Consider the following 23,159-nt stretch of genomic DNA (forward strand, 5'->3'; position numbering starts at 1 on the left):
GTAAATATCTATGCACCCAACATAGGAGCACCTCAGTACATAAGGCAAACACTAACAGACATGAAAGAAGAAATTGACAGTAATGCAATAATAGTAGGAGGCTTTAACACTTTATTCCCACCAACGGACAGATCATCAAAACAGAAAATTAATAAGGAAACACGTCTTAAATGATACATTAGATGAGATGAATCTCATTAATATTTTCAGGACATTCCATCTAAATGCTGAGAATACACCTTCTTCTCAAGTGCACATGAAACATTCTCCAGGATAGACCATATCTTGGGTCTCAGTAAATTTAAGACAATTTAAATTGTATCAAGCATCTTTTCTGACCTCTACACTATGAGACTAGATATTAATTACAAGCAAAAAAAAAAAAAAAACAGTAAGAAACACATGGAGATTAAACAATAGGTTTCTAAATAACCAACAGGTTACTGAAGAAATAAAAATGGAAATAAAAAAAAAATCTAGAAACAAATGACAATGAAAACACAACAACTCAGAACCTGTGGGACGCAGCAAAAGCAGTTCTAAGAGGGAAATTTATAGGAATACAATCCTACCTCAAGAGACAGGAAAAACATTGAATAGACAACCTAATTTTACACCTAAAATACCTGGGGAAAAAAGACCCCAAAAAATCCCAAAATTAGCAGAAGGAAAGAAAACATTATAGCAGAAATAAATAAAAAATATTTGAAAGGAACAATCGTAAAGATTGAAAAATTAGAAGCTAGTTTTTTTAGGACATAAACAAAAATTGGCAAACCTTTAGCCAGACTCATCAAGAAAAAAGAGAAGAATCAAATCAACAAAATTAGAAATGAAAAAGGAGAGGTTACAACAGGCAGTGCAGAAATAGAAAGGATTATGAGACTATTATGAACAATTATATGGCAATAAAATGGATAACCTGGAAGAAATGGACAGATTCTTAGAAAAGTTCAATCTTCCAAGACTGAACCAGGAAGAAATACAAATTATGAACAACACAATTACTAGCACTGAAATTGAGTCTGTGATCAAAAATACAAAAAAAAAAAAAAAAAGCCCAGGATCAGATGGCTTCACAGGAGAATTCTATTAAACATTTAATGAAGAGCTAATGCCTATCCTTCTAAAACTCTTTTAAAAAAATGTGGAGAAAGGAGCACTTTCAAACTCGTTCTATCAGGCCACCGTCACCCTGATACCAAAACCAAAGACAACATACAAAAAGAAAGCTACAGGCCAATATCACTGATGAACATAGATGCAAAAATCCTCAACAAAATTTTAGCAAACCGAATTCAACAACACATTAAAAAGCTCATACACCATGATGAAGTTGGGTTTATTCCAGGGATGCAAGGATTCTTCAATATACACAAATCAATCAATGAGATACACCATATTAACAAACTGAAAGAGAAACACCATATGGTAATCTCAGTAGATGCAGAAAAAGCCTTTGACAAAATTCAGCACCCATTTATGATTAAAACTCTTCAAAAAATGGGCATAAAAGGAATCTACCTCAACATAGTAAAGGCCATATATGATCAGCCTACAGCAAACATTATTCTCAATGGTGAGAACCTGAAAGCATTCCCCCTAAGATCAGGAACAAGACAGGGGTGTCCACTTTCACCACTATTATTCAACAAACTTCCTGGAAGTTCTAGCTACACAATCCAAGAAGAAAAAGAAATAGTGGGAAGTGGGAGGGGGGTTTAGGATGGGGAACTCATGTACATCCATGGCTGATTCATGTCAATGTATGGCAAAACCAATACAGTATTGTAAAGCAAAATAAAGTAAAAAATTAAAAAAAAAACTATTATTTTTTTTTAAAAAAGGACTCCAGATCAGAAAAGAAGTAGTAAAGTTCTCACTGTTTGCAAATGACATGATACTGTACATAGAAAACCCTGAAGATAGTATCAGAAAATTACTAGAGCTAATCAGTGAATTTATAAAAGTTACAGGATACAAAATCAATATACAGAAATCAATTGCATTTCTATATACTAACAATGAAATACGAGAAAGACAAATTAAGGAATCAATCTCATTCACCATTGCAACAAAAAGAATAAAATATCTAGGAGTAAACTTACCTTAAAAACAAAAGAACTGTACACAGAAAATTATAAGACATTGATGAAAGAAATTAAAGACAACATAAACAGATGGAGAAATATTCCATGTTCCTGGGTAAGAAGAATCTATATTGTGAAAATGATTATACTACCAAATACAATCTACAGATTCAATGCCATCCCTATCAAATTATCAATGGTAATTTTCATAGAAATAGAACAAAACATTTCACAATTTGTCAGGAAACATTTAACAGGAGGCTTCCTGTGTGCTGTTTTGGATCTGTCATGAATCTTCTGTCCCTTATTAATTCCTATTAAGTGAAGTAGCAAACTACTCCCGGGGGCTGAAGAATGCCTGCATTTCCTTCATCAGTTTTCCCATACGGTGATAAGTAACTATTTATGACCCTCTTCCTTTTTATGAACCATATGGTAAAAGTGATTATTTACAACCCTCTCTCTTTGATATGGATCTCCTTATGTTTTCTTTGATAATTTGTAAGTCTGGACTTTTGATTTTTATCTCTGCTGAAAATAGCTACCTTGTAAGACAGTATAAATACCCACACAATGTTGAATAAAACACCTTTGCTCCATCAGAGCTTGGGTCCCCGTGTCTTTCTTTCTTTCCTTCTCTCTCTCTCTCTCTCTCTCTCTCTCTCTCTCTCTCTCTCTCTCTCTCTCTCTCCCCCTCTCTCTCCCTCTCTTTCAGGCTAACTCTGTGGAGCTCAGAAACCCGACATGCTCACTCTCCTGGTCAGGCTTATAAGACCCTCTTGAGAAAGCGTACTGTGTCTTTGTGAGCTATGCAAGCCCTGTATCAAGGACTTTATTGGTTTTCTGCATAAACCAAGGAATATCAGCCTCTTTCTCTCCCTCTTTTACTTTCTTATCATTGACTCTGGACCACAAGGTTCTGGTCCATTAAAGGACCTCAACAACAATTCACATGGAAACACAAAAGACCCAAATAGCCAAAGCAGAGTTGAGGAAGAATAACAGAGCTGTAGGAAATAAATGTTCCTGACATTCGATTATACTACAAAATTATAGTCATCAAGAGAGTATGTTAATGGCACAAAAACAGAAATATAGAGCAATGAAACAAGACAGAAAGCTGAGAAATAGACCCATGCTCCTATGGATACCTTATTTTTGACAAAGGAGGCAAGAATATACAATGGTGCAAAGACAGCCTCTTCAATAAATGGTCCTGGGAAAACTGGACAGTTACATGTAAAAGAATGAAACTAGAACACTTCCTAACACCATAAACAAGGATCAACTCAAAATGGTTAAAATACCTAAATGTAAGACCAGAAACTATAAAACTCTTAGTGGAAAACATAGGGCAGAACACTCGATGACATAAATCAAAGCAAGATCCTCTATGATTCACCTCCTAGACTAACAAAAATAAAAACAAAATTAAACAAGTGGGACCTGACTAAACTTAAAAACTTTTGCACAACAAAAGAAACTATATGCAAGGTGAAAAGACAACCCTCAGAGTGGAAGAAAATAATGGCAACTGAAACAACTGAAAAAAGATTAATTTATAAGATATACAAGCCTCTCATACAACTCAATAACAGAAAAACAAACAACACAATCAGAAAATAGGAAAAAGACAAACAGACATTTCTCCAAAGAAAACATACAGATGGCTGATAAACACATGAAAAGATGCTCATTATTAAAGAAAACATCACTCATTATTAGACAAATGCAAATCAAAACTACAATGAGATATTTCAGTTCAGTTCAGTTCATTTCAGTCGCTCAGTCATGTCCGACTCTGTGACGCCATGGACTGCAGCACTCCAGGCCTCACTGTCTATCACCAACTCCTGGAGTTTACTCAAACTCATGTCCATTGAGTTGGTGATGCCATCCAACCATCTCATCTCCTTCTCCTCCCGCCCTCAATCTTGCCCAGCATCAGGGTCTTTTCAAATAAGTCAGCTCTTTGCATCAAGGTGGCCAAAGTATCAGAGTTTCAGCTTCAGCATCAGTTCTTCCAATGGACAATCAGAACTGATTTCTTTAGGATGGACTGGTTGGATCTCCTTGCAGTTCAAGGGACTCTCAAAAGTCTTCTCCAACACCACAGTTCAAAAGTATCAATTCTTTGGTGCTCAGATTTCTTTATAGTCCAACTCTCACATCCATACATGACTACTGTAAAAACAGTAGCCTTGACTAGACGGACCTTTGTTGGCAAAGTAATGTCTCTACTTTTTAATAAGCGGTGTTGGTTGGTCATAACTTTTCTTCCAAAGAGCAAACATCTTTTTGTTTCATGGCTGCAGTCACCATCTGCAGTGATTTTGGAGCCCCCCCCAAATAAAGTCTTCCACTGTTTCCACTGTTTCCCCATCTATTTGCCATGAAATGATGGGACTGGATGCCATGATCTATGTTTTCTGAATATTGAACTTTAAGCCAGGTTTTCACTCTCCTCTCTCACTTTCATCACGAGGCTCTTTAGTTCTTCTTCACTTTCTGCCATAAGGGTGGTGTCATCTACATATCTGAGATTATTGATATTTCTCCTGGAAATATTGATTCCAGCTTGCGCTTCATCCAGCCCAGCATTTCCCATGATGTACTCTGCATATAAGTTAAATAAGCAGGGTGACAATATACAGCCTTGACACACTCCTTTCCCTATTTGGAACCAGTCTGTTGTTCCATGTCCAGTTCTAACTATTGCTTCTTGACCTGCATACAGGCTTCTCAAGAGGCAAGTCAGGTGGTCTGGTATTCCCATCTCTTGAAGAATTTTCCACAGTTTATTGTAATACACACAGTCAAAGGCTTTGGCATAATCAATAAAGCAGAAATAGATGTTTTTCTGGAACTCCCTTACTTTTTCGATGATCCAGCAGATATCACCTCACACCGGTCAAAATGGCCATCATCAAAAAGTCTACAAGCAATAAATGCTGGAGAGGGTGTGGAGAAAAGGGAATGCTCTTTCTCCATTGATGGGAATGTAAATTTATACACCCACTATGGAATACGGTAAAGAGATTCCATAAAAAAATACTAGAAATAAAAGCACCATATGACCCAGTAGTTATAATCCTAGGCATATACACTGAGCAAACCAAAATTGTATGTACCCCATGTATCCCATTATTCATTGCAGCACTGTTTACAATAGCTGGAAGCCAGAACATGGAAGCTGGAGAAGGCAATGGCACCCCACTCCAGTACTCTTGCCTGGAAAATCCCATGGATGGAGGAGCCTGGTAGGCTGCAGTCCATGGGTTTGCTAAGAGTCAGACATGACTGAGTGACTTCACTTTCACTTTTCACTTTCATGCATTGAAGTAGGAAATGGCAACCCACTCCAGTGTACTTGCTTGGAGAATCCCAGGGATGGAGGAACCTGGTGGGCTGCCATCTATGGGGTCGCACAGAGTCAGACATGACTGAAGTGACTTGGCAGCAGCAGCAGCAGCAGCAGAACATGGAAGCAACCTAGAGGTCCATTGACAGATGAATGGATAGAGAAGCTGTGGTACATATTCACAATGGAATATTACTTACCCGTAAAAAGGAATGCATTTGAGCCTGTTCTAATGAGGTGGATGAACCTAGAGCCTATTACACAGAGTGAAATAAGTCAGAAAGAGAAAGAGAAATATCATATACTAATGCATATACACAAAATCTACAAAAATGGTACTGAAGACTTTATTTGCAAGGCAGTAATGGAGAAACAGACATAGAGAATAGACTTATCAATATGGGGAGAGGGGAGGAGAGGGTGAGATGTATGGAAAGAGTAACATGAAAACTTACATCACCATATGTAAAATAGATAGCCAATGGGAATTTGCTGTATGTCTCAGGAAGCCCAAACAAGGGCTCGGTATCAATCTAGAGGTGTGGGACGAGAAGGGAGATGGGAGGGAGTTTCAAAAGGGAGGGGATATATATATATATATATACATATATATATATATATATATACCTATGGCTGATTCATGTTGAGGTTTGACAGAAAACAACAAAATTCTGTAAAGCAATTATCCTTCAGTTAAAATATAAATAAAATTTTAAAATTAATGAAAGTGGAAACACAGCATATTTAATTATATAGTATGATGGAAAAGCAGTTTCTAAGAGGAAATGTTATAGAAATAAATGCATATATTATGAAACTTTAAAGATCCATAATAACTTTGAATGTAAATAGGTTCAGCCACTATGGAAAACACCACAGAGGTTCCGAAAACACTAAAAATAGTGCTACATATGACCGATAATTCCCACTTATTGACATATATCCAAAAAAATTAAAAAAACTAATTAAAAAAAGAAAAACTAAATGCTCCACAATATTCATAGCATCACTATTTACAATAGTCAAGACATGAAAACAACCCAAGTGCCCATCAACAGATGTTTGATTTAAGTGTTGCAATATAATACTATTCAGCCATAAAAAGTGCTGGAATATTGTCATTTGTAGCAACCTGAATGGACCTAAAACATATACTAAGTGGAAGTCAGAAAGTGAAAGAAAAATATTATATGATATCACTTACATGTAGAACCTAAAAAAATTTAAATGAATCTATTAACAAAACAAAAACTCACTCATAGACGTAGAAAAAAAAATTATGGTTACCAAAAGGGAAAGGAAGAGGAGAAATAAACAGGAGTATGAGATTAACAGATACAAGCTACTATACATAAAATAAATAAACAAAAATGATTCACTGTATAACACAGGGGACTATATATAATATCTTATAATAATCTATATAAAAATAATCTGAAATATGTATATACCTCCAATAAGTCTACATATGAACGAGTTCCATTCTGAGAGCAGGTTCATAAGTCCAATTTGTACATAAGTTCAACAAAGTTATCCCAGGTACCCAACTAATACACTTGGATATATAGTACTGTACTATAATAGGTTTAAAATACTTTCCAAAAGGATAATTGATAAAACAAACAAACACAAACAAACATTTTTAATCTTATAGTACAGTTTCTTGAAAAGTATAGCAGTACAGTACAAAACCATCTGAGCCACCAGGGAAGTCCTACAGTACAAAAGCTGGCATACAGGTCCTGGCATCAAATGAACAGGTAAGAAGAGTTCCAAATGGGAGGAGGATCAGGTGGGACATGTTAGAATTGAAAGATCATCAGCAGTAAGAAACAGAGGGCAATCTGCAATGTCAGTCATGCTTGATGTTGATGGAAAACACATTCACATCTTTGAAAGTCTGCAACTTTAAGGTTCATATGTAGGGGACTTGCTGTACATATATAGCTGAATCACTTTGTTGTACAACTAAAACAAACACAATAATATAAACCAATCATGCATCAGTAATAAATAAGTAAATAAATTCTATAACCTAACTTTAAAAGTCAAGGAAATAAAATAAAGGTCAAGGAAATTTTAAAAAATAATCCCATATTTAGCTGAGGAAAGGAAGCTAAAAGAATAGAGCTGAAAGAAATTTAGTTGAGAACAAAAGGAAAAAAAAACAGAATGGATCAACAAAACTAAGGGCTGGATTTTGAAAAAGATAATCAAAACTTTAGGTATACAGAAGCAAAAGAGATTAAGAAGAGATGGCAAGAATACACAGAACTATCCAAAAAAGATCTTAATGACCCGGATAACCATGATGGTATCATCATTAACCTAGAGTCAGACATCTTGGAGTGTGAGGTCAAGTGGGCCCTAAGAAGTATTGCTACAAAGAAAGCTAGTGGAAGTGATGGAATTCCAGCTGAGCTATTTCAAATCCTAAAATATGATGCTGTGAAAGTGCTGCACTCAAAATGCCAGGAAATTGGAAAACTCAGCAGTGGCCACAGGACTAGAAAAGATCCATTTTCATACGAATCACAAAGAAGGGCAATGTCAAAGAATGTTCAAACCCCCATACAATTGTGCTCATTTCCCATCCTGCCAAGGTAATGCTAAAAATCCTTCAAGCTAGGCTTGAACAGCATGTGAACCAAGAACTTTCAAATGTACAAGCTGGATTTCGAATAGACGGAGGAACCAGATATCAAATTGCCAACACCTGTTGGATCATAGAAAAAGCAAAAGAATTTCAGGGGAAAAAATCTACTGCTATTTCATTGACTATGCTAAAGCCTTTGATTGTGTGGATCATAACAAACTGAAAATTATTAAAGAGATAAGAACGCCAGACCACCTTATCTCAGGTTTCTTGAGAAATCCGTATACACGTCAAGAAGCAACTGTCAGAACCGGACATGGAACAGTGGACTGGTTCAAAATTGGGAAAGAAGTACATCAAAGTTGTTCACTGTCACCCTGCTTATTTAAATTATATGCAGAGCACATCAGGTGAAATGCCAGGCTGGATGAATCATTACCTTACACCCTTGGCGGATTAATGTTGATGTATGGCAAAACCAATACAGTGTTGTAAAGTAAAATAAAGTAAAATTGTTTTAAAAAAAAGACTGTTAGTATAAATATCAACAACCTCAGATATACAGATGATACCACTCTAATGGCAGAAAGTGAAGAAGAGCTAAAGAGCCTCTTAATGAGGTTGAGAGAGGATAGTGAAAAAGCTGGCTTAAAACTCAACATTCATAAAGCTGTGATCATGATGACATCAGGACCCATCACTTCATGGCAAATGAAGAAAAAGAGGAAGCAGTTACAGATTTTATTTTTTAGGGCTCCAACATCACTGCAGACAGTGAATACAGCCATGAAATTAAAAGATGTTTGCTTCTTGGAAGGAAAGCTATGACAAATCTAGACAGCAAATTAAAAAGCAGAGATATCACTTTGCCAACAAAGGTCTGTTTTGTCAAAGCTGTAGTTTTACCAATACTCATTTACAGATGTGAGAGTTGGACAGTAAAGAAGGCTGAACACCGAAGAATTGATGCCTTAGAACTGTGGTGCTAGAGAAGACTCTTGAGCGTGTCTTGGACAGCAGCAGATCAACCCAGTCACTCCTAAAGGGAAGCAACCCTGAATATTCACTGGAGGGACTGATACTGAAGTTGATGCTCCAATATTTTGGCCACCTGATGTGAAGAGCCACATTGGAAAGGACCCTGATGCTAGGAAAGTTTGAAGGCAGGAGGAGAAAGGGACAACAGAGGATGAGACGGTTGGATGGCAGCATCAACTCAATGGACATGAGTTTGAGAAAACTCTGGGAGATAGTGAAGGACAGGGAAGCCTGGTGTGCTATAGCCCATGGGTTTTCAAATAGCCAGTCACATCTTAGACACTGAACAGCAACAACTAAGAAAAAAAGAGAGAAGATTGAAATAAGTAGATGAAAGAGAACATATTAACATAATGCTACAGAAATACATAGGATCATAAGAATTTACTGTGAACAATTATATGTCAACAAAACTAGTAACCTAGGAGAAATGAATGAAATCCTAGAAATACAAGACTAAATCTGAAATAGAAAATCTAAAGAAACAAATAAAGTATATGGAGATTGAATCAGCAATCAAAATCTTCCCAATGCAAAACAAAAATCCAGTACCAGATTGCTTCACTGATATGCTATTATCAAAAATTTAAAGGAAAAATAATAAACACTTATCAAACTTTTCCACAACTTTGAATAAGAGAGATCACCCCAAACTCATTCCACCAGGTTAGGATTACCTGACACCAAAGCCAGATTTGACACTATGAGAAAACTACTGGCCACTGCCCTGATGAATATAAATGCAAATATTATCAATAACATATAGCAAATTGAATTCAATAACTCATTTCAAAGCTTCCACCATGACCAAGAAGGACTTATTCATTAGATGCAGTGTTTAACTTATGAAAATCAATAAATGTAATTAATGCATCACATTAATAGAATAAAAGAAAAAAATTACACGATGATTGCAATAGATACAGGAAAAAAAAAAAACATTTGACAAAATGTAGCATCCTCTCATGATAAGAAATATAAAAGGACATACAGAACAAAAATCACAGGTAACATCATACTCCATGGTGAAAGTTTGAAAGTTTTTCCTCTAAGAACAGGAAAAAAAAAAAAAAAAGGATGCTAATTCTCACCCCTCATTCTATATAGTATTAGAAGTCTTAGCTAGAGCAATTAGGCAATAAAAGCATCCAAATCAAGAAAGAGGTAGTAAAATTGTTGCTATTTGAAGATGATATGATTTTGGAAATTCACAAAGACTCAACTGAAAAAAGGTTGGAACTAATCAACAAATTCCAGTAAATCTGCAGGATATAAATCAAGGTACAAACTATGGTTGCATGAATTTCTATGCCCTAACAACAAAATATCTGAAAATGTAATTTTAAAATTCTATCCTATGTAACAATATTGCAATTTATAGCATTAAAAACGATAAAACAGCTAAGAAAAAAGTTATCCACAGAGATAAAATATCCATAAAATGCAAATTACAGGCTTTATTGAAAGCAATTGAAGACACAAACAAATAAAAAGACATCCATGTTCATGGATTGGAAGAATTAATATTGTTAAAGTGGGCGTACTATAGAACCCATCTATCAATTCAATTCCCATCAAAATGCCCATGGAATTATTCACAGAAATAGGAAAAAAAATCCTAAAATTTGTATGGAACATGAAACGACCATGAATAGCTAAAATAATTCTAAGGAAAAAGAAGCAAATTAAATATGTCACACTTACTGGTTTTAAACTGTACTATGAAGTTATAATAATAAAGATTGTATGGAGTTTGCATAAATATAGACTAATGGAGGGCTTCCCAGGTGGCTCAGTGGTAAAAAAACAAACAAACAACAACAACAACAAAAACTCACTACTTACTAAAGCAGGAGATGTAAAAGACCCCAGTTTGATCACTGGGTAAGGAAGATCCCCTAGAGGAGGGCATGACAACCCATTCCAGGATTCTTGCCTGGAGAATCCAATGGACAGAGGAACCTAGCAGACTACAGTACATACATAGGGTTGAAAAGAGGTGGACACTACTGAAGCAACTTAACATGCACACATGCAGACTAATGGAACAAGTTAGAGATTCTAGAATTAAAGCCTTACATTTATATCTGCTAATATTCAAAATCAGGTTGGTTATATTCTTTGCACCTGAAGAAAGGTGGAGAAGCTCTATACAGTCAGTTAAAAAAAAAAAAAAAGATTAAGAGCAGACTGTGGTTCAGATCACCAGCTCCTTATTGAAAGATTCAGCCTTAAATTGAAATAGATAAAACCTCTAGGCCACTCATGTATGACCTAAATGAAATTTCATGATTATACAGTGTGAAATGAAGTGAAAGTCACTCAGTCATGTCCAGCTTTTTGCGACCCCATGGACTATAAGGTCCATGGAATTCTCTAAGCCAGCATACTGCAGTGGGTAGCCTTTCTCTTCTCCAGGGGATCTTCCCAACCCAGGGAAAGAACCCAGGTCTCCTGCATTGCAGGGGGATTCTTTACCAGGTGAGCCACAAGGGAAGCCCAAGAATACTGGAGTGGGCAGCCTATCCCTTCTCCAGCCGATCTTCCCAACCCAGGAATTAAGCCGGGGTCTCCTGTATTGCAGGTGGATTCTTTAACAACTTAGCTATTGGGTAAGCCCTGATTATACAGTGGAAGTCACAAATAGATTCAAGGGATTAGATCTGATAGTGTGCCTGAAGAACTATGGTCAGAGGTTCATAACAGTGTACAGGAGGAAATAACCAAAATCAACCCCAAGGGGAAAAAAATGCAAAAAGGCAAGATGGTTCTCTGACGAGGCCTTACAAATAGCTGAGAAAAGAAAAGAAGCAAAAGGCAAAGGAGAAAGGCAGAGATATAACCAACTGAATGCAGAGTTCTAAATAAGAGCAAGGAGAGGTAAGAAAGCCTTCTGAAGTGAACAATGCAAAGAAATAGAGGAAAACAATAGAATTGGAAAGACTAGCGATCTTTTTAAGAAAATAGGAGATACTTAGGGAACATTTCTGGAGAAGGCGATGGCACCCCACTCCAGTACTCTTGCCTGGAAAATCCCATGGATGGAGGAGCCTGGTAGGCTGCAGTCCATGGGGTCACAAAGAGTCCGAAATGACTGAGCGACTTCACTTTCACTTTTCACTTTCATGCATTGGAGAAGGAAATGGCAACCCACTCCACTGTTCTTGCCTGGAGAATCCCAGGGACAGGGGAGTCTGGTGGGCTACCGTCTATGGGGTCGCACAAAGTCGGACACGACTGCAGCGACTTAGCAGCAGCAGCGAGGAATATTTCATACAAAGAAGGGCACAATAAAGGAGAGAAAAGATAAAGATCTAACAGAAGCAGAAGATATTAAGAAGAAGTGGCAAGAATACACAGAACTGTACAAAAAAGGTCTTAATGACCTGGATAACAACAATGGTGTAGTCACTCATCTAGAGTGAGACATCCTTGAGTGTGAAGTCAAGTGGGCCTTAGGCAGCATTAAAATGAATAAAGCTAGTGCAGATGATGAAATTCCAGCTAGTTATTTCAAATCCTAAAAGATGATGCTATTAAAGTGCTGCACTCAGTATGCCAGCAAACTTGGAAAACTCATCAATGGCCACAGGTTTGGAAAAGATCAGTTTTCATTCCAATCTCAAAGAAAGGGAATGTGACAGAATGTTACAGGCTACCACACAACTGCACTCATTTCACATGCTACCTAGGTAATGCTCAAAATCTTCCAAGCTAGGGTTCAACAGTATGTGAACTAAGAACTTCCAGTTGTACAAACTACATTTAGAAAAGGCAAAGTAAGAGGGGTTGCAAGATGGCAGAGGAATAGGACGGGGAGACCACTTTCTCCCCCACAAATTCATTAAAAGATCGTTTGAATGTTGAGCAACTTCCACAAAACAACATCTGAACGCTGGAGGACATCAGGCACCCAGAAAGACAGTCCATTGTCTTCGAAAGGAGGTAGGACAAAATATAAAACACAAAAAACAGAGATAAAGGATTTAGGGATGGAGACTTGTTCTGGGGAGGGAGTCATGAAGGAAGAGAAGTTTCCACACAATAGGAAACCCTCTCACAGGTATTTTAGTAGGGAGCTTTGGAATCTTAGAGGGCAACATAGTCAGAAAAAAAAAAAAAACACAACAACACCAGAATATGCACCTAACCACAATAACTTGCAGAAAAGTAGCTCAGACGCTTGTATCCATCAGCAGTGAGGGGGCTGGGCAGAGAGGCATGGGCTGCATCATTAGTCCTTAAGGTAAGGACCAGGTTTGTATGCCCTGAGGACAATCTGAGGGGGCTAATTTGACATAAGAACCCTAACCATGGGATCACCAAAGAGATGATTCAAAAAAAAGGGCCTTTCCCACGAAAGGCTCTAACACTCCATGGTGTCCCTTGGCATGCTCACAGAATAAAGGATTGTGCCCTAGCAAATACCAAAGGAGAGAAAACCAGCTGCCGTTTATCACTCTCCCTCATCACAAGTAGAGAGGCATGTGTGTGATGGCCAGAGACGGAAGGCAAGGAATTGCTGCAATCTCAGCCCAAGAGACCACATCTTCCACCAAACTGTGAGCAGGCTGCCAGTTGCTAACCACGTCTTCCTGGGATCCTGGATTGTTCACATCTGCCAGAAGTGTCACAGCCTGAGATCAGCTCCCCAGAGGGGACGCACAGCACACCTGGTACTGTGCCCTCAGGGCACACCCAGGAAACTGAACGTCTGGGATCAGGAGGTGCATAAGACAAATGACCCACCTGGGACAGTGTGCTCATCAAGCACCCAGTCACTTGAGCATCTTGGACCTGGGAAGGTTACAAAACGCACAGCCCATCTGAGTCTGTGCCCTTGTAGAGCACTTGAGAACCTGAGTGACTTAGACTTGGGAAGTGCACAAAACGTAGGGCTCACTTGGAACAGTGCTCTTGCAGAGCACTCTGGAGGCTGAACTGTGTGGACCTGGGAAGTACATGCCACCTTGGGCTGTGGCAAACCCAGTGTGGTCCATCCACTGTGAGCACTCCCCACATATGCCAGCAATATTTATTTTCAGTGTCCCTCCCTCTCCACAGCACAACTGAACAAGTGAGCCTAAATTAAGTGGCCACCTTCGTTCTATTGTGTCAGGCCAAAAATTAGACACTGAAGAAACTTGCAAACAGAGGAAGTCAAGATAAGCAAAGAAGGGGAAACCATCCCAGAAGTGACAGGTGAAATAGATTAAAACCTTGCAGTTAATGCTGAAACTGTGCATTTGAGGGGCACCTATATATCTTGAGAACAAGTATGAGCCAGAACAAGGTACTATTTGTCAATGAACTGAACACACACTGCCCACAACAGATCCAGAGAAGTTTCTAAATATTTTTTTTTTACTATTATCACTTTTTTTTTTACTTTATTTTACTTTACAATACTATATTGGTTTTGCCATACATTGACATGAATCCACCATGGGTGTACATGTGTTCCCAAACATGAACCCCCCTCCCACATCTCTCCCCACAACATCTCTCTGGGTTATATTTTTTAAAAATCTTAGTTCTTTATTACTCCTTTAACTTTCATTTTTATTGCCTACAATTGCCTATTCCACAATTAAGAGGAACCATGAACTTCCAGCCTGCGGAAAAGGCACCTTTCTTTTAAAAAAGCTATTTTTAAAACAAATTCTACAGATTAAAAAAAATTGTGATCAGTTTTGTTTTGTATTTTTTAGATTGTATTTTTGAGAGTCAAACTTCTGTTCTCGGCTTTTAATCTTTGCTTTTTGATATTTGTTATCAGTTTTGTACCTTAAACAATCTAATCTTCAGTATCCATTTTCACTTAGGGATTTGATAACTGGCTTGATTTCTCTCTCCCCTTTTGACTCTACCTTTTCTCCTTCTGGCCACCTCTATCACACTCCTCCCTCTTCTCTTCTCTGTATAACTCTGTGAATCTCTCTGGTTATTCCTGGCTGTGGAGAGTTGTTTCACCATTAACCTAGGGATTTTATCTTCTGTGCTGAATGGATGGATAAGTCTTGAGGCTACTCAAGTAAGAGAAGGACAGAAAGCCAGAGGCAGGAGGCTCAACTCCAGAACTTTAGAACATCAGAGAATTCCTGGCTCCAGGGAACATTAATAGACAAGAGCCCATCCAAAAGTCTCCATAGCTACACTGAAACCAAGCTCCACCCAAGAGCCAACAAGTTCCAGTGCAAGACACACCATGCTAATTATCTAGCAAAATAGAAATGCAACCCTGAACATTAAAAGGCAGGCTGCCCAAAGCCATACTAAACTCATTACTGGACACTTCATTGCATTCCAGAGAGAAAAGATCCAGCTCCACCCACCAGAACACAGACATAAGTTCCTCCAGACAGGAAACCTTGACAAGCCATTGGTCCAACCCCACCCATAGGTAGCAGATTCCACAATTAAGAGGAACCATGAACTTCCAGCCTGTGGAAAGGGTACCCCAAACACAAAAATATAAACAAGATTAAAAGACAGAGAAATATCCAGCAGGTGAATGAGCATGATAAAAATCCACTAAATCAAACAAAAGAGGAGGAGATAGGGAGTCTACCTGAAAAAGCATCCAGACTAATGATAGTAAAGATGATCCAAAATCTTGAAATAAAATGGAGATACAGATAAATAGACTAGAGACAAGGATTGAGAAGATGCAAGAAATATTTGACAAAAACCTAGAAGAAATAAAGTCAATCAATAATGAGCAATGAAATAACTGAGATTAGTAACACTCTGAAGGGAACCAACAGTAGAATAACTGAGACAGAAGAGAAGATAAGTGAGGTGGAAGATAGAATGGTGGAAATAAATGAAGCAGAGGGGAAAAAAGAAATTCAAAAAATGATGACAAACTCAGAGCCCTCTGAGACAATGTTAAATGCTGCAGCATTTGAACCACAGGTGTCCCAGAAGAATAAGATCAAAAGAAAGGGCATGAAAAAATACTTGAGGAGATAATATTTGAGAACTTCCCTAATATGGGGAAAGAAATAGGCACCCAAGTCCAAGAAATCCAGAGAGTCCCAAACAGGATGAACCTAAGGCCAAACATGCCAAGACACATATTAATCAAACTAACAAAAATTAAACACAAAGTACAAATATTAAAATCAGCAAGGGAAAAGAAACAAATAACACACAAGGGGATCCCCATAAGAATAACAGCTGATCTTTCAATAGAAACTCTCCAAGCCAGAAGGGAATGGCAGGACATACTTAAAGTGATGAAACAGAAAAACCTACAACCCAGATTACCTTACCCAGCAAGGATCTCATTCAAATATGAAGGAGAAATCAAAAGCTTTACAGACAAGCGAAAGTTGAAAGAATTCAGCACCACCAAACCAGCTCTTCAACAAATGCTAAAGGATCTTCTCTAGACAGGAAACACAGAAAAGGTTTATAAAAAAGAACTCAAAACAACAAAGTAAATGGCAATGGGATCATACTTATCAATAATTACCTTAAATATAAATGAGTTAAATGTTCCAACCAAAAGACAAAGACTGGCCAAATGGATATAAAAACAAAACCCTATATATGCCATATACAAGAGATTCACCTCAAATCTAGGGACATATACAGATTGAAAGTGACAGGCTGGAAAAAGTTATTTCATGCAAATGGAGACCAAAAGAAAGTAGGAGTTGCAATATTCATATCAGAGAATATAGACTTTGAAATAAAGACAAAGCAGGACACTACATAATGACCAAGGGATGACTTCAAGAAGAAGATATAACAATTATTAATATATATGCACCCAACATAAAAGCACCCCAACGCATAAGGCAAATGCTAACAAATATGAAAGGGGAAATTAAAAGTAACACAATAATAGTGGGGGACTTTAATACCACAGTCACATACGGATAGATCAACCAAACAGAAAATTAGCAAGGAAACACAAGCTCTAAATGATACAGTGGACCAGTTAGACCTAATTGACATCTATAGGGCATTTCATCTAAAAACAATGGATTTCACCTTTTTCTCAATTGCACACACAACATTCTCCAGGATATATCACATGCTTTCCCACAAATTTAGCCTTGGTAAATTTTAAAAAAATTGAAATCATTTCAATCATTTTTTATGCTCACAATGAAGTAAGATTAGATATCAACTACAGGAAAAAAAACTATAAAAAAGCACAAAAATATGTAGATTAAACAACACACTTCTGAATAACCAACAGATCATGTTAGAAGTGAAAAAGTAAATCAAACTATGCATAGAGACAAATGAAAATTAATACATGACAACCAAAAATTTATGGGATTCAGTAAGAGCAGTGCTAAGAGGGAGATTCATAGCAACACAAGCCTACCTCAAGAAAAAAGAGAAACATAAAATAAACAACCTAACTTTGCACCTAAATTAACTAGCAAAAAAGAATAGAAGGACCACAAAGTTAGAAGGAAAGAAATTGTGAAAATCTGAGCAGAAATAAATGAAAAAGAAATGAAAGAGTCTGTAACAGACATCAACAAAACTAAAAAAAAAATTTATTTTTTTTAATCTTTTTATCTTATAGACAAACCATTAGCCAGACTCAAAAGAAAAAAAGGGAGAAGAATCAAATTAATAAAATTATAAATGAAAATGGAGAAATCACAACAAAAAACACAGAAATACAAAATATCATAAGAGACCTCTATGAGCAATTTTATGCCAATAAAATGGTCAACTTGGAAGAAATGGGCAAATTGTTATAGAAGTGTAACAAGGGGTTTATTCCCAAGAAGTGAAGATTCTTCAATATTTATAAATCAAGCAATGAGATATACCATGTTAACAAATTGAAAGATAAAAACCATATGATTATCTCAATAGATGCAGAGAAAGCCTTTGACAAATTTCAACACCCATGTATGATAAAAACTCTCCAGAAAGCAGACATAGAAGGAACATACCTCAACATAATAAAAGTCATATACAACAAACCCACAGCAAACATTAACCTCAATGGCAAAAAATCGAAAGCATTTCCTCTAAAATCAGGAACAACACAAATGTGCCCATTCTCACCAGTACTATTCAACATAGTTTTGGAAGTCCTAGACACAGCCATTAGAGAAGAAAAAGAAATAAAAGTAATCCAGATTGGAAAAGAAGAAGTAAAACTCTGTTTGCAGATGACATGATTCACTATTTTGAAAAGCCTAAAGATACCACCCAAAAATTTCTAGAGCTAATCAATGAATATAGTAAAGTTTCAGGGTATAAAATTAATACACAAAAATCCCTTGCATTCCTGTACACTAATAATGAAAAAAAGGAGAAATTAAGGAAATGGTTTCAGTCTCCAGTGCAGTGAAAAGAATGAAATACTTAAGAATAAATTAACCTATAGAAACAAAAGATCTATATATAGAAAGCTATAAAAGACTGATTAAATCAAAGATGACACAAATAGATGAAGAAATATATCATGTTCGTGGATTGGAATAATCAATATAGTGAAAATGAGTATACTACCCAAAACAATCTATACACTCAAAGAAATCCTTATCAAGCTACAAATGACATTTTTTCACAAAACTGGAACAAATAATTTCACAGTTTGTGTGCAAGCACAAAAATAACCTCGAATAGTGAAAGCAATCTTGACAAAGAAGATGGGAACAGGAGGAATCAACTTCAGACTATACTACAAAGCTATAGTCATCAAGACAATATGGTACTGGCACAAAGAAATATAGATCAATGGAACAAAATAGAAAGCCCAGAGATAAAACCAAGCACCTATGGACACCTCACCCTGACAAAGGAGGAGAAAGTATACAATGGAGAAAAGACACTCTCTTTAAAAAGTGGTGCTGGGAAAACTAGTCAGCCACCTATAAAAGAATGAAACTAGAATACTTTCCAACACCGTACACAAAAATAAACTGAAAATGGATTAAAGATCTAAACATAATACCAGAAAGTATAAAACTCTTAGAGAAAAACATAGGCAGAACTCTGTCTGACATAAATCACAGCAAGATCCTCTGTGACCCACCTTCCAGAGTAATGGAAATAAAAACAAAAATAAACAAATGGGAACTAATTAAGTTTAAAATATTTTGCACAACGAATGAAACTATAAGCAAGGTGAAAAGGCAGTCTTCAGAATGGGAGAGAATAATAGCAAATGAAGCAACTGACAAAGAATTAATCTCCAAAATATACAAGCAACTCATGCAGCTCAATAACAGAAAAATGAACAACCTAATCAAAAAGTGGGCCAAAGAACTGAATAGACATTTCTCCAAAGAAGGCATCTGCTAAGTTGCTTCAGTCGTGTCTGACTCTGTTAGACCCCATAGATGGCAGCCCAATGGAGTGGGTTGCCATTTCCTTCTCCAATGCATTAAAGTGAAAAGTGAAAGTCAAGTTGCTCAGTTGTGCCCGACTCTTAGCGACCCCATGGACTGCAGCCTACCAGGCTCCTCCATCCATGGGATTTTCCAGGCATGAGTACTGGAGTGGGTTGCCATTGCCTTCTCCGAAAGAAGGCATACAGATGGCTAAAAAACACATGAAAAGAATGCTCAACATCATTAATTATTAGAGAAATAGAAATCAAAACCACAATCTCATGCCAGTCAGAATAGCTGCCATCAAAATCTACTAACAGAAAATGCTGGAGAGGGCGTGGAGAAGAGGGAACCCTCTTACGCTGTTGAGGGAATGCAAGCTGGTACAGCCACTATGGAGAACATTGTGGAGATTCCTTAAAAATTGGAAATAGAACTACTATAGTTAGTTAGTTAGTTCAGTCGCTCAGTCGTGTCCGACTCTTTGCAACCCCATGAATCACAGCACGCCAGGCCTCCCTGTCCATCACCATCTCCCAGAGTTCACTCAGACTCACGTCCATCAAGTCCGTGATGCCATCCAGCCATCTCACCCTCAGTCGTCCCCTTCTCCTCCTGCCCCCAATCTCTCCCAGCATCAGAGTCTTTTCCAATGAGTCAACTCTTCACATGAGATGGCCAAAGTACTGGAGCTTCAGCTTTAGCATCATTCCTTCCAAAGAAATCCCAGGGTTGATCTCCTTCAGAATGGACTGGGTGGATCTCCTTGCAGTCCAAGGGACTCTCAAGAGTCTTCTCCAACACCACAGTTCAAAAGCATCCATTCTTCGGTGCTCAGCCTTCTTCACAGTCCAACTCTCACATCCATACATACAATCCAGCAATCCCACTTCTGGGCATATACACTAAGGAAACCAGAATTGAAAGAGGAACAAGTACCTCAGTGTTCATTGCAGCACTGTTTACAACAGCTAGTACATGGAAGCAACCTAGATGTCCATCAGCAGATGAATGAATAAGGAAGTCATGGTACATATACACAATGGAATATTACACAGCTATAAAAAAGAATGCATTTGAGTCAGTTCTAATGAGGTGGATGAAACTGGAGCCTATTTTACAGAGTGAAATAAGTCAGAAAGTGAAACACCAATACAGTATATTAAGACATATAAATGGAATTTAGAAAGACAGTAACTATGATCTTAAATGTAAGGCAAAAAGAGACACAGCTATAAAGAACAGACTTTGGGACTCTGTGAGAGATGATAAGGGTGGGATGATTTTAGAGAATAGCACTGAAATATATATATTACCATATGTAAAATAGGTGACCAATGCAAGTTCTATGCATGAAGCAGGGCACTCAAACCTGGGGTTCTTGGAAAATCTAGAGGGATAAGTTAGAGAGGGAGGTGAGAGGACATTTCAGGATGGAGGGGCACATGTGCACTCATGGTGGATTCATGTCAATGTACGGCAAAATCCACCAAAACATTGCAAGTAATTAGCTTCCAATTAAAATAAGTAAATTAATTTAAAAGAAGAAAAGCAGAGGAAGCAGATATAAAATTGCCAACATCCATTGGATTATAGAAAAAGCAAGAGAGCTCCAGAAAAACATCTGCTTCCACTTTACTAACCACACAAAAGTCTCTGACTATGTTTATCACAACAAACTGGAAAATCTGAAAAGAGATAAGAATACCAGATCACCTTACCTGCCTCCTTGTGTATACATGTCAAGAAGCAGCAGTTAGAACTGGACATGGAACAGTGGACTGGTTAAAAATGGGGAAAGGAGTACATCAAGACTATGTTGTCACCCCACTTATTTAATGTATATGCAGAGTACATCATGTAAAATGCTGGGCTGGATGAATCACAAGCTGTAATCAAAACTATCTGGATGAATAACCTCATATATGCAGATGCCAACAACTTAATGGCAGAAAGTGAAGAGGAACTAAAGAACCTCTTGATAAAGGTGAAAGAGGAGAGTGAAAAGCTGGCTTAACACTCAACATTAAAAAAACTGAGATTATGGCATCCGGTCCCATCACTTCATGGCAAATAGATGGCAAGAAAATGGAAACCACTACAGACTATTTTCTTGAACTCCAAAATCCCTGCAGATGGTGACTGCAGCCATGAATTAAAAGATGCTTGCTTCTTGGAGTAAAGAGGCTGCATATTGTCATTGGGGAAGGAAATGGCAACCCACTCCAGTACTCTTGCCTGGAAAATCACATGGACAGAAAGGCCTGGTAGGCTGCAGTCCATGGGGTCGTGAAGAGTCGGACATGACTGAGCGACTTCACTTTTACTTTTCACTTTCATGCATTGGAGAAGGAAATGGCAACCTACTCCAGTGTTCTTGCCTGGAGAATCCCAGGGACGGGGGAGCCTGGTGGGCTGCCATCTATGGGGTCACATAGAGTCGGACCCTACTGAAGCAACTTAGCAACAGTAGCAGCATATTGTCATGCTGCTTATTTAGCATTACAAGCAAACTGCATCATGCAAGATGCCAGGCTAGGTGAAGCACAAGCTGCAATCAAGATTGCTGGGAGAAATATAAGTAACCTCAGATATTCAGATGACACCACCCTTATGTCAGAAAGCAAAGAGGAACTAAAGAGCCACTTGATGAAAGTGAAAGAAGAGAGTGAAAAAGCTAGGTTAAAGCTCAACATTCAAAAAATGAAGATCATGACATCCAGTACTATCAGTTCATGGCAAATAGATGGGGAAACAGTAGAAATAGTGACAGACTTATTTTCTTGGGCTCCAAAATCAATGCAGATGATGGCTGCAGTAATGAAGTTAAAAGACACTTGCTCCTTGGAATAAAATCTCTGACCAACCTAGACAGCATATTAAAATGTAGAGACATTACTTTGCTAACAAAGGTCCATCTAGTCAAAGCTATGATTTTTCAGTAGTCATGTATGGATGTGAGAGTTAGACCATAAAGAATGCTGAGCACCAAAGAATTGATTCTTTTGAACTGTGGTGTTGAAGAAGACTCTTGAGAGTCCCTTGGACTGCAAGGAGATCAAACCAATCAATCCTAAAAGAAATCAGTCTTGACTATTCATTAAAAGGACTGATGCTGAAGCTGAAGCTCTGATACTTTGGCCACCTAATGTGAGGAACTGACTCACTGAAAAGACCCTGATGCTGTGAAAGATTGAAGGCAGGAGGAGGAGGGAATGACAGAGGACGAGTTGATTGGATGGCATCACTGGCTCAATGGACATGAGCTTGAGCAAGCTCTGGGAGTTGGTGATGGACAGGGAAGCCTGGCGTGCTGCAGTCCATGAGGTCACAATGAGTCAGACACAACTGAGAAACTGAACTGAAGTGAATTGCTTCTTGGAAGGAGAGCTATGACAAACCTACACAGTGTATTAAAAAACAGAGACATCACTTTGCCAACAAAGGTTCATATAGTCAAAACTATGGTTTTTCCCTTAGTCATGTACAGGTGTGAGATTTGGACCATAAAGTAAGCTGAGTGCTGAAGAACTGATGCTTCTCATCTGTGGTGGTGAAGATGTTTGCAAGTCCCTTGCATAGCAAGAAGATCAAATCAGTCAATTTTAAAGGAAATCAACCTTGAATATTCATTGGGGGGACTGATGTTGAAGTTGAAGCTCCAATATTTTGGCCACTTGATGTGAAGTGTCAAATCATTGGAAAAGACTTTGATGTTTGAAAAGATTGAAGTCATGAGGAAAAGTGGATGA

This window comes from Ovis canadensis, chromosome X, assembly GCF_042477335.2.
Source record: "Ovis canadensis isolate MfBH-ARS-UI-01 breed Bighorn chromosome X, ARS-UI_OviCan_v2, whole genome shotgun sequence".
NCBI classification, from domain to species: domain Eukaryota; kingdom Metazoa; phylum Chordata; class Mammalia; order Artiodactyla; family Bovidae; genus Ovis; species Ovis canadensis.